Source organism: Myotis brandtii, unplaced genomic scaffold, assembly GCF_000412655.1.
Source record: "Myotis brandtii unplaced genomic scaffold, ASM41265v1 scaffold990, whole genome shotgun sequence".
NCBI lineage: Eukaryota > Metazoa > Chordata > Mammalia > Chiroptera > Vespertilionidae > Myotis > Myotis brandtii.
Genome location: NW_005372122.1, coordinates 180,432 through 191,619, shown reverse-complemented (window position 1 = coordinate 191,619; position 11,188 = coordinate 180,432). Strand labels below are relative to the sequence as shown.

Sequence of the window (11,188 nt, the reverse complement as noted above, 5' to 3'; positions counted from 1 at the left end):
TTATGTAATAAAATTACTGTATCTTTTGGACTTAACAAATTTGAATTTGTATTTAAATACATTGATTATATGTCTAATCATTCTTAAAATAATGGCACTTTTACTAATTTATTTGGGGATCTTGGGTGCATTCGTAATTTGTGTTACTGGTTCTTCACACTTGGAAGTGGGCTATTCTCCTGCCACCAGTATCAAACGCTGATACTCTGTCTCTGAGCAGGCAATTTTCCAGATCTTTTTGGAAGATTGTTTCCCTAAAGTTTGGGTGTAGATCTTGGGATAAAACGTCAAACAGCTCTTGGAATTTTTTAAATTTAGCAGTAGCTATAATGATTCTCATTCATGACACTAAAGGTTAGTTTTTTTATATTTAAGGGAAACATTGCTAAAATTAAAATGCCTCTATAAAGGAATGCTATATTATAAATTATTGTAACAATATTCTTAACTATCAATTTTTAATTTCTTTGGTGTAGCAAACTATAAGCCCAGCCACTCATGGTCATGGTTAATCTTTTTATTAATAAAAATTATACTTAGAATAAACTTAGTCTTGTCAACTTGCTTGTATTCTATTCTCTTGATACCTACAAACATATTCTACTTTTGTCGTAACCTTTTTAAAAAATAATATGAAAACTCATTCTGTTAATCTCCTTTGATCTTTCTTTAGTGGCTGGGCATTAGTTACTTTATAAGTCTGTATATCAATACGTTTTTATATAACTACTGGATATTAATCTTTTTTTGTGAAGCTGTTAGTCTTGGAATAAAAGAAATACACTTTTCCTTTCAAATTAAGTGAGGATTTTTCCGTTTACAGTTATTTCTAAAGAAAACTAGAAATGAAAATGTTTTTCATAGAAAATTGTATGTGAAAGCTAAAACTGATAAAAGTATTTTTAGTGAAATATTTTTAGGGAACATTGCTTCAGTGTGCTTTTTTCTACCATATACAGTAAATTCAAGTGGAGATAGTAATGTTCACTTTAGAAAGAACAAAATCAAGTTCTCCCTCTCCCCCCAAAGAAAAGATGTATGCTAGGTAATCCATACTCAAGTCATTTTTCTTTAGTATTTGGGAACTTATGTATCTGTTCAGATGGTTGATAATTTAATTGTGTATGCATTACCATGGTTAAAAATGTTTTTTACACGCCGCCCCTACCCCCCACCCCCCAAGCTTGGAAACTGACCTTGCTTCATTGGGTAATTATGCATATGAAGTCAAGACATTATAAATCAATTTAGTATAATTCAAATGTTTGGTGCATTTACAAAGTCATGGGGTGTTCTCAAATGCTGGAGATATTTTTTAATTTTTTTTTTTTGGAGATATTTTTTAAGTGTAATGATCAATTGAATTTTTTCTACTTGACATTTCATTGCATAGTGTTATTAGACTTTGTATCCTATAAGAATTAAGAAACACCCACTTTATCAGCTTAAATGAATAATCTATATATATATATATATATAAAAGCCTAAGTGACCCTTACGACCAAACGACTGGAAGGGGGCGGGGGGCAGACGCTCAATGCAGGAGCTGCCCCCTGGTGGTCAGTGTGCTCCCACAGCAGGAGCGCCGCTCAGCCAGAAGCCAGGCTCATGGCTGGCATGCACAGCTGCGGAGGCGGGAGTGACAGCAGTGGCGGCAGGTGCAGTGGGGACAGGGTGAACGGGAGCAGAGCAGCGCCTGGCCCCATCCCTTCTATCCCATAAGCCTGCAGTTACAGTCTCTGGAAAACGGTTGAAGTGTGACCACTGGGCTCCTGGAACTCTGCCTGGAGCATCAAAATCAAATCTCATCCATTACCTATTGCCCCAGAGCTACAGAGGAAGGCAGCAATATAACAGTGGCCACAAGATGGCAACTGACAATCAGGGTAAAAATCAGAGATGGATAGGAAGGGTGGGGGCATGGGCAACAGAGCACCCTGCCCACCAATATCCCCAACTTTGGAAATACTTTTTCAGGAAGCTGCAGGGAGGAGGAGAGATGCCCCACGCGACTTCCTGGTGGCTCACAGGGACGTGGAAACTCCCTGGGCACCCGGGTGCGGGCTCCTGATTTCCTTTCAATGTGCACGAATCTGTGCACCGGGCCACTGGTAACATATAAAAGGCCCTCCTAACACAGTCCCTAACAAACACAAGGCACTACAAAGGTTAGTTTACTCCAAAAGGAATTTGGTGACCCAAACTGGCATAACAAGAAAAGCTAGTATTTGCAGTTTTTAATGTTTTACACCTGTTAATTACCATTATGTGAACAGCAACAAGTTATTTGAGGACTTTCCCACTAGGGGGTAACAGTCAAGTCTTCAACAGCATTTACCAGGTATTGAGAACAAACAGGTTGTTTCCTGGAAGAACTTCATAATTAAAAACAAAATTGGGAACTAAATAAAGAGGAAATCCAAAACATTTATGCCCAAATAACACGACCCTGGAGTGAGAACTTGAAGGCCCAGTAATGGAGGGAGAACCCAAATGTCAATATGATGTCATATTTTAATGCAGAAGCAGCAAAAATTAAATTGGAAGTTTTGGGCTGCCCTTTCTTTCAATCAGAGATTACTCAGTCTGCCTACCCCTTTGCAAAATCAGATCCTTATTAGCTTTCTCCTTATAAGAACAAGAATTTCATGTTGCACATTTATGCTAATATAACTTAGGACTGTCAATTCCTTTTAAAACTTATATGGTCTGAATACATGTTCAGAAAGTACCAAAAAATAACAACAACAAAAAAAACCCCACCAGTAATCTAATTCAGAACCACCATTCATGTTTGCATATTTTTTATTCTCTTGTGAGTATACATTTTTAATGGAATTGTGTATACAGTTTAATGTCCTGTTTCTCCACAACTGTATTTTGAGCAGTTTCCTATATCAAATATTTTCTTTAAGCAAGATTTTCTTCTAGCCTCACATTTATGGATCATCTGTTATTTAGCCAGTCCCTGTTGTCAAGACTGATTTTTGTTTTCATTTTTGCAAGTTTAAGCATTGGAGTAGTAAACATGCATGCCAGTTGTGATGTGTAAGATTTTTAGGTGACATTCCTAGAAATAAAGTCAGATTTCCCTTCCAAATATGGAAGTTGCATCACAAGTGCAACGGGGTTTTGAATGTCTTTTCATTGTAAGGTTGATGAGATGCCATGGGAAATTAGCCTATGGTAAAACTGGTTTTGTTATATGTCATTTCACTGTGGGCCCAAGAACCTATCAACACTTATATATGGTGTTACCCATATATTCACACTCACTTATGGACAAAATCCCATGTTTTACCTTTGTCAATATGAAAAAGTTGAAAATAACACAGTTTGTTTTTTCATATTTCTAACCAGATATTAATATGTATAATCTGGATACAGACCTTTATCAGATATGTGCTTTATAAGTATTTCCTCCCAGTCTGAGGCTTGTCCTTCATTCTCTTAACAGCTTTTTGAAAAGCAGAAATTCTAAATTCACAAAGTCCACTTTACCAACTTTTTCTTTAATGCATTATGCTTATCTAAGAAATCTGCCTAACTTAAAGTGGTAATAAAAGTTTAATAGTATTCAGTTGTTACATTTAGGGCTGGGATCCATTTGAATGAATCATATAAAATTATGCATCATTTTCCTATGCACCTTTGTCAAAACATCAGTTGACACTTAAGTCTCTGAACTATTCCATTAGTTGGTGCTTTCACCCATCCTGCATTGATTGCCTCGATTGCTTTAGCTTTACATAAGCAAGTAATCCAACCTTTTTTTTCTTCAAAATTGTCTTGCTATTTCAGTTCCTTGGCCTTTTCATAGACGTTTTAGAATCAGCCTGTTAACAAGAAAACAAATACCAACTTTGATTTTGATGATGATTGCACTGAATCCATAAACCAGTTCAGGGAGAGTGGACATCTTAATATTTGTCCTGCAATCCATGAGTACAGCATATTGCTCCATTGATGCAGGTCTTTGATTTCTTTTATCAGTGTTTTGTTTCTTTAGCGTTCAGATCTTGCACAAAAATTGTTAGTATCTCAAAGTTTATGTGTTGCTATTACTGTGTTATTTTAAAATTTCAATTTCCAGTTCATACATAATAGCTAGAAATACAATTGATTTTTTAAAATATATTTTTATCGATTTCAGAGAGAAAGGGAGAGATAGAAACATCAATGATGAGAATCATCGATCAGCTGCCTCCTGCATAGGGATTGAGCCCACAACCCAGGCATGTGCCCTGACCAGGAATTGAACTATGACCTCCTGGTTCATAAGTCAATGCTCAACAGCTGAGCCACACTGGCCAGGCGATTTTTGTTTATTGACCTTATATCCTGACTCCTTGCCAAATTAACTTACATATATCTTTTAAAAGTTTTCTACTTAGTCATGTTATCAGATTATTATCCTATATAATAAAAGGCTAATATGCAAATAGACTGAACAGCAGAACGACTGGTCCCTATGATGCACACTGCGGTGGCCTACCAGCCCAATCTACCCCGATACCCCGACTGCCCCCCCCAACCACAGGCAGCCCCTCCCCACAGCTGGCCATGCCCCTAATTCCCCCCCCCCCTCAGGCACTGAGCGTCTGCCTCCCCCAAGGCCACTTGTTCTCCACAGGGCAAGGCCACTCCAGTGGGTGAGCTGCACCCATATCTATATCGTCCTGGACAAGACGGCCTGCAAGATCAACCTGGCCAAGTTCACCCATGGCAAGTGCTCCACCCTCATTGTGACTCACCTGGCAGCCAGAGCCTGGACATCCCGCTGCTGGACAACGTCATCAACTTCAGCTTCCCAGCCAAGGGCAAGCGCTTCCTACACCAGTGGGTGGTGTGGCCCGGGCTGGCAGCACAGCCTGCTCCTTGGTGGCCCCAGATGAGGTCCCCTACCTGCTGGACCTGCACCTGTTCCAGGGCCGTGCCCTCACCCTCTCCCGCCCCCACGAGGAGCCCTCAGACGATGAGGACTGTGGCCTGCAGAACACCCTGGAGGTGTCGCTGCAGCTGTGGGGCCTGGGCCGTGTGGCTGACAATGCCCAGCAGCAGTACGTTTGCTCACGGCCAGTGCACTCGCCAGAGTCCATCAAGCGGGCCAAGGAGCTGGACCTCGTGGGGTGGGCCTGCACCCCCTCTTCAGCTCGAGCTTCGAGGAGGAGGAGCTGCAGCGGCTGAGGCTGGTGGACAGCATCAAGCAATACCGCTGGCGGGCAGCCATCTTTGAGATCAACGCCTCCAGCCGGGACCTGAGCAGCCAAGTGATGCGGGCCAAGCGGCAGGACTGCAAGGCCATCGCCAGCTTCCAGCAGGGCCAGGCAGGAGCGGAAGCTTGGGAAAGAGGAGGAGGAGGAAGAGGAGGAGAAGGAAGAGAAGGAGAAGGAGAGAGAGAGAGCAGGAGGAGGAGGGCACAGGTGGAGGAGGAGGACACAGGTGGAGGAGGAGGAGGGCACAGGCGGAGGAGGAGGAGGAAGGAGGAGGAGGAGGAGGAGGAAGGAGGAGGGAGGAGGGAGAGAGCATGGAGGGACGTCTTCACAGAGGTCGTGGGCTGGAAAAGGCAGCAGCCAGGACCTGAGCAGGGAGCCAAGAGGCGGAAGGAGGAGACCTGGCCGCTGGACCAGATTTCTATGTCCCCTATCGGCCCAAGGACTTTGACAGTGAACGGGGCCTGAGCGTTGGTGAGGACAGGGGCACCTTTGAGCAGCAGGTGGCTGGCGCTGTCCTGACCTGATGGGGGAGGAGGCCCAGAGCCTGACCAGGGGCCGGCAGCAGCCCAAGTGGGACCAGAAGAAGAAGCGGTTTGTGGGACAGTCAGGACAGGAGGACAAGAAGATCAAGGCAGAAAGTGGTCCCTACATCAGCAGCTCCTACAAGCGGGACCTCTACCAGAAGTGGAAGCAGAAATAGAAAATCGCCATACACTCAACGCCTCAGCCCCAGCGGCCACCAGCAGTCGGCCCTGTCATTGGCGCTGTTTCAGCCCCATCCCGTGGGGGCATGTGCAGGAGGCAACCCATTGATGTGTCTTTCTCAAATCCATGTTTCTCTGTCTCTCGCCTTCCCTTCTACTCTAAAAATCAATGAAAAATGTCCTCAGGTGATTAACAACAGAAAAATATGCATACATACACACATATACATGAATATTGGGGGGCTGTGGGGTGGGGCCCCACCGGTGCACAAATTTCATGCACCAGGACTCTAGTTGAAATAATAAATGTTTTATTTCTTTCTAGTCTTTCCAATTTCCTTTTCCAGTGCCTTTTATGTATTTCTTTTTTCTTGTCCTGCTGCACTGGTTAGACCTTCCAATGATGGTGAAAGGAGCTGAGATGAGACACAGCCTTCCCTCGTCACCCATATTATGGGGCAACATTCAGCATTTTACCATTAAGTATGTTTGTTGTAAGATTTTTGTAGATGGCCTTTGTCAGGTTGAGTAAATTCTTTTAATCCTATCTTTTTCAGAGTTATTGATCATGAACAGATGTTGGGTTTTGTCAGCTCTTTTTTCTGTATCTATTGAAATGATCATGTAGTTTTCCTTCATAATGTCAATATGGCGAATTACATTGAATTTCGATTGTGGGATCAGGCTTGCATTCCCAGAATATTACTGGATTCTTTCACTAGTATTTTATTATTTTGCATCAGTGTTCATGAATGATATTGTCTCCAGTTTATCTTTTTTTAATGTGAAATGTTCTATTTTCCATATTTTTATTTTTATTTTATTTTGTGTTAATTCTCACCTGAGTGGAAGAGAGAGGGAAAGACAGAGAGAAACATCTATGTGAGAGAAACACATCGATTGGTTGCCTCCTGCATGAGCCCTGGCCGGGACTCGGCTGGGAGGACCCTGCAACCAAGGTACATGCCCTTGATCGGAATCGAACCCAGACTCTTTGGTCCGCAGGCCAACATTCCATCCACTGAGCCAAACTGGACAGGGCTATATTTTTATTGATGTTAGAGGGGAAGGGAGAGAGAAACATCAGTGATGAGAGAGAATCATTTATAGGCTGCCACCTGTATGCCCCATACTAGGGATCTAGCCCACAATCCTGGTGTATGCCCTTGACCGGAATGGAACCCGGGACCCTTCAGTCCACAGGCTGACACTCTACCCACTAAGCCAAACCAGATATGGCTCTATTTTATCTCTTAAAGTCATTGTCTGGTCATTGTAATATTGACTTTATAAAATGAGTTTCCCTCCTCTATTTTGGAAGAATGTGGGTAGAATTTATATCATTTCCTCCTTAAATAGTGGGTAGAATTCACCAGTGATGCCATTTGGCCTTTATTGGAAATTTTTATCTGAATTCAATTTTTAAATAGACATAGAATGTGCAGATTATCTATTTCTTCCTAAATGAGGTTTGCCAGTTTGTCTTTCAAGTAAATTGTCCATTTCATCTAAGTTGTCAGATTTAGGAAAAATTCTTTTATAAACTTTTGTCTTAGTCTGGTCAGGCTGCTATAACAAAATACCATAGACTTTTTGTTTGTTTGTTTTGTGGTCAAGCCAAAGAGTTAATTTCATTTATGGTTAGGAAATCCTCCAACCTAAGATGAGAAAAGGATTTTATGTTCACTTTTCACATGTAATGCTTTTAATATGAACTAAGGCCCGATGCACGAAATTCGTGCAAGGGGCTCAGCCCTCACAGCCCCGGCTTCGTCCGTAAGGTCGTTCAGCTGTCCAGTCTAATTAGCATATTACGCTTTTATTACTACAGATAATGGAACTGAATTTCCCGTAAGAAGTGCAAGGATATGTAGTTCAGGAGAATTTCTTTTCTTTAATGGAATCAGTATCTGTGGGGCTTGGCAGTAGAGTTCCCCTCACAACACCTCAATTTTGAGTGCAGACTGTATCCCAGCAGTCACCACTGCCCTGGGTCAGCACAGAGAAGCCTGTCCCCCAGCGATACACATTCAGAGGGCACTGCAGCCCTTCTGTTCCAGCCTGAGGTCTCCAGAGCACAGTGCTGTCAATTCTCTGGACAGCCTCAGATCCTGTGCAAGAACACAGGTCCACAGGCGCGACCTTAAGTATGAGGTGCAACTGCCGCTTCACTAAAAGCTTCCTGTGGTAGTGTGGAGCCAGCCTGTCCCTGTACTTTGGAAATATTTTCAGGTTGTAATGATGTAAACATAGATAAGTTTTATTTCTATCAATTCAATGCCAGAGAGAGCGCTTTATGCCAGACAGTGTCATTGGAACCAAAAATAAATTCCCAAAGTTAAAATTTTGAAGCCTCAGTTCTCCACCCTCCCCATGTTTTTGTGTGAATACCACAAAGTTTCTTAATCTGACCACTATTCCAATATCCAATATCTCAAACCACATTGCCATGACCATTGCCTATGTTCCTTTTTCTCTCCACCTTGATTTCTTCTTCCTACCGATCCTCGGGCCACCTTTCACTCCTTCCTGACAGTCACTATTATGGTGATCTACACCATCGCCCCCCCCCCCTCCCCAGTTTCTCAATATTTCCAATTCAACTCACGTCCCTGTTCATGGAGTGGCACTGACAGCTTTGATGCTCTACTTATGACTCTGCTGGAAGGAAGCAGGGGAAGGACTTGTGGATGGTATATATTTTTAATTGATTTTAGGGAGGAAGGGAGAGGGAGAGATAGAAACGTCAATGAGAGAGAATCATTGATCGGCTGTCTCCCACACTGGGGATTGAGCCTGCAACCCAGGTACATTCCCTGACCAGGAATTGAACCGTGACCTCCTGGTTCATAGGTCAACACTCAACCACTGAACCATGCTGGCCAGGCTGATGTTGGCATTTTTAATGATGATGTGATATTTTGTAAATTCTAGGTTGACTTTTATACTTTTAGCAATTGAGATACCAGTATTTTCTGTCTTCCATCGTTTCCAGTAAGAAGTCTGCTGTATTCTTATCTCCGTCTATAAATTACATTGTTTTTTGTTGTAGCTTTTGTTTTTCTCTATATCATTGTTCCCCCTCCCCTCCCCCCGCCCCCCTACATTTGAGTACGATGTGCCTTAGTATGGTTTTCTTCATGTTTTTCCTGCTTGGAGTTTTTTGAGTATTTGGTAAGCATGGGATCATATATTTCATCAATTTGAGAAATTTTTCTTCAAAGGAATTATTTATTTAATGGTTTTCTCTATAGTTTCATTTGCTCTCCTTCTAGGACTTCCAATTATATGTATGTTTGACTTTTTGATAACATCCTATAGGTTACTGAGGGTCTGTTCATTTTTCCCCCATCATTTTTCTCTGTGTTCTTTTTAAATGGATTCTATTGCTTTGTCTTCAAGTGCACACGTCTTCTGCTATACCCATCCAGTTCCTCAGCCACACTAGATAGCTATCAAGTACTCAACAGCTACAGGTGGCTAGTAGCAACTCTGTTGGAAATCACTAGTCTCAAATATCTTTTACTCTAGAGATAGGTTAGACCCACATGAAGTCATGACTTTTCTGGGGTCTCTACTGGGGTTTTCATTGACACTCCAATTTGTCTTAACATAACAAATATATTCCATTCCTGAGTAATTTCCATCCCTGGAAATTTCATCTTGCAGTTCCCCATGTATTCTTTGCTTATGGAGTTTCATTCTATGCTTGCATGGCTTAGTATTAAGCAAAGAATAAAATGGATCAATATACAGATTTATTTTTCATGCACCGGTCGCTTCTGTTCAACAACTTCCAGTCATCTTACCTCCCTAGACTCAAACTCTGTCTCTTCTTCTCATCAAGTCTGCCAAACTCTGCTTTTGTTTCTCTTTTTTTATTTTTAAATATATTTTTTTATTGATTTCAGAGAGGGAAAGGGAGAGAGAAATAGAAACATCAATGATGAGAGAGAATCATTGATCAGCTGCCTCCTGCACGCCCCCTACTGGGGATCGAGCCGCAACCCAGGCATGTGCCGTTGATCAGAATCGAACCGAGGACCTTCCAGTCCGCAGGCTGACACTCTATCCACTGAGCCAAACCGGCTAGGGCTATTTCTCTTTTTAAATTTTATTTTCTGTCCTAGTGACTTATCCAAAATATCATAGATTTGATGAATTAATTAATATTTCTACCACTATTATACATAATGATGAAATTATACACCATAGAGTAATTTTTGCAACATATTTTACTTAAATAGTTATATCCATGTTCTGACTAATTTTGTTTAGGAAATTAATATACCTTTTCAATCAGTGATACAGTCTTCATTTCTCCCATATTTACACAATTTTTACTGTATATTTCTTTCATATTTACACACCTAAATATAAAACCTTATTCGTAAAGAAAATCAAAACTCCCCAAAGAATATATTTGGCAATGATACATCTGATAAAGGGTTAATATCCAAAATATATAAGGAACTCATACAACTTAACAAAAGGAACACAGTCCAATAAAAAATGGGCAAAGGACCTAAATAGACACTTCTCCAAAGTGGACATAGAGGCATATGAAAAAATGCTCAAAGTTACTGATCATCAGAGAGATGCAAATTAAAATGACAATGAGGTATCACCTCACACCTATCAGAATGGCTACCATCAACAAATCAACAAATGACAAGTGCTGGCGAGGATGTGGCAAAAAGGGAACCCTAGTACACTGCTGGTGGGAATGCAGACTGGTGCAGCCATTATGGAAAACAGTATGGAGTTTCCTCAAAATATTAAATATGGATCTGCCATTTGATCCAGTGATCCCACTTCTAGGAATATATCCTAAGAAACCCTAAACACCATCAGAAAGAATATATGCACCCCTATGTGCATAGCAGCATTATTTACAATAGCTAAGATCTGGAATCAGCCCAAGTGCCCATCAGTACATGAGTGGATAAAAAAGCTGTGGTACATCTACACAATGGAATACTATGCAGCAGTAAAAAAGAAGAATCTCTTACCCTTTGAGACAGCATGGAAGGCCCTGAGCAAAATAAGCCAGTGAGAGAAAAACAAGTATCACATGATCTCACTCATATATGGAATTTAAGTAACAAAATAAACTGATGAACAGAAAGGATCCAGAGTCATGGAAGCATAGAACACAGTGTGGAATCTCGGAGAGAAGGTGGGGGAAGTTGGGTGGATGGGAGGTGATCAACCAAAGACCGTGTGTGTGTGTGTGTGTGTGTGTGTGTGTGTGTGTATGCATAACCC

The 11,188-nt window shown here is 41.5% G+C and overlaps 1 pseudogene; it reads left to right on the top strand.

Annotated features, from left to right (window-relative positions):
• Positions 1 to 3,028: 3,028 nt before the first annotated feature.
• Positions 3,029 to 7,775, top strand: LOC102241439 (annotated as a pseudogene).
• Positions 7,776 to 11,188: the final 3,413 nt, after the last annotated feature.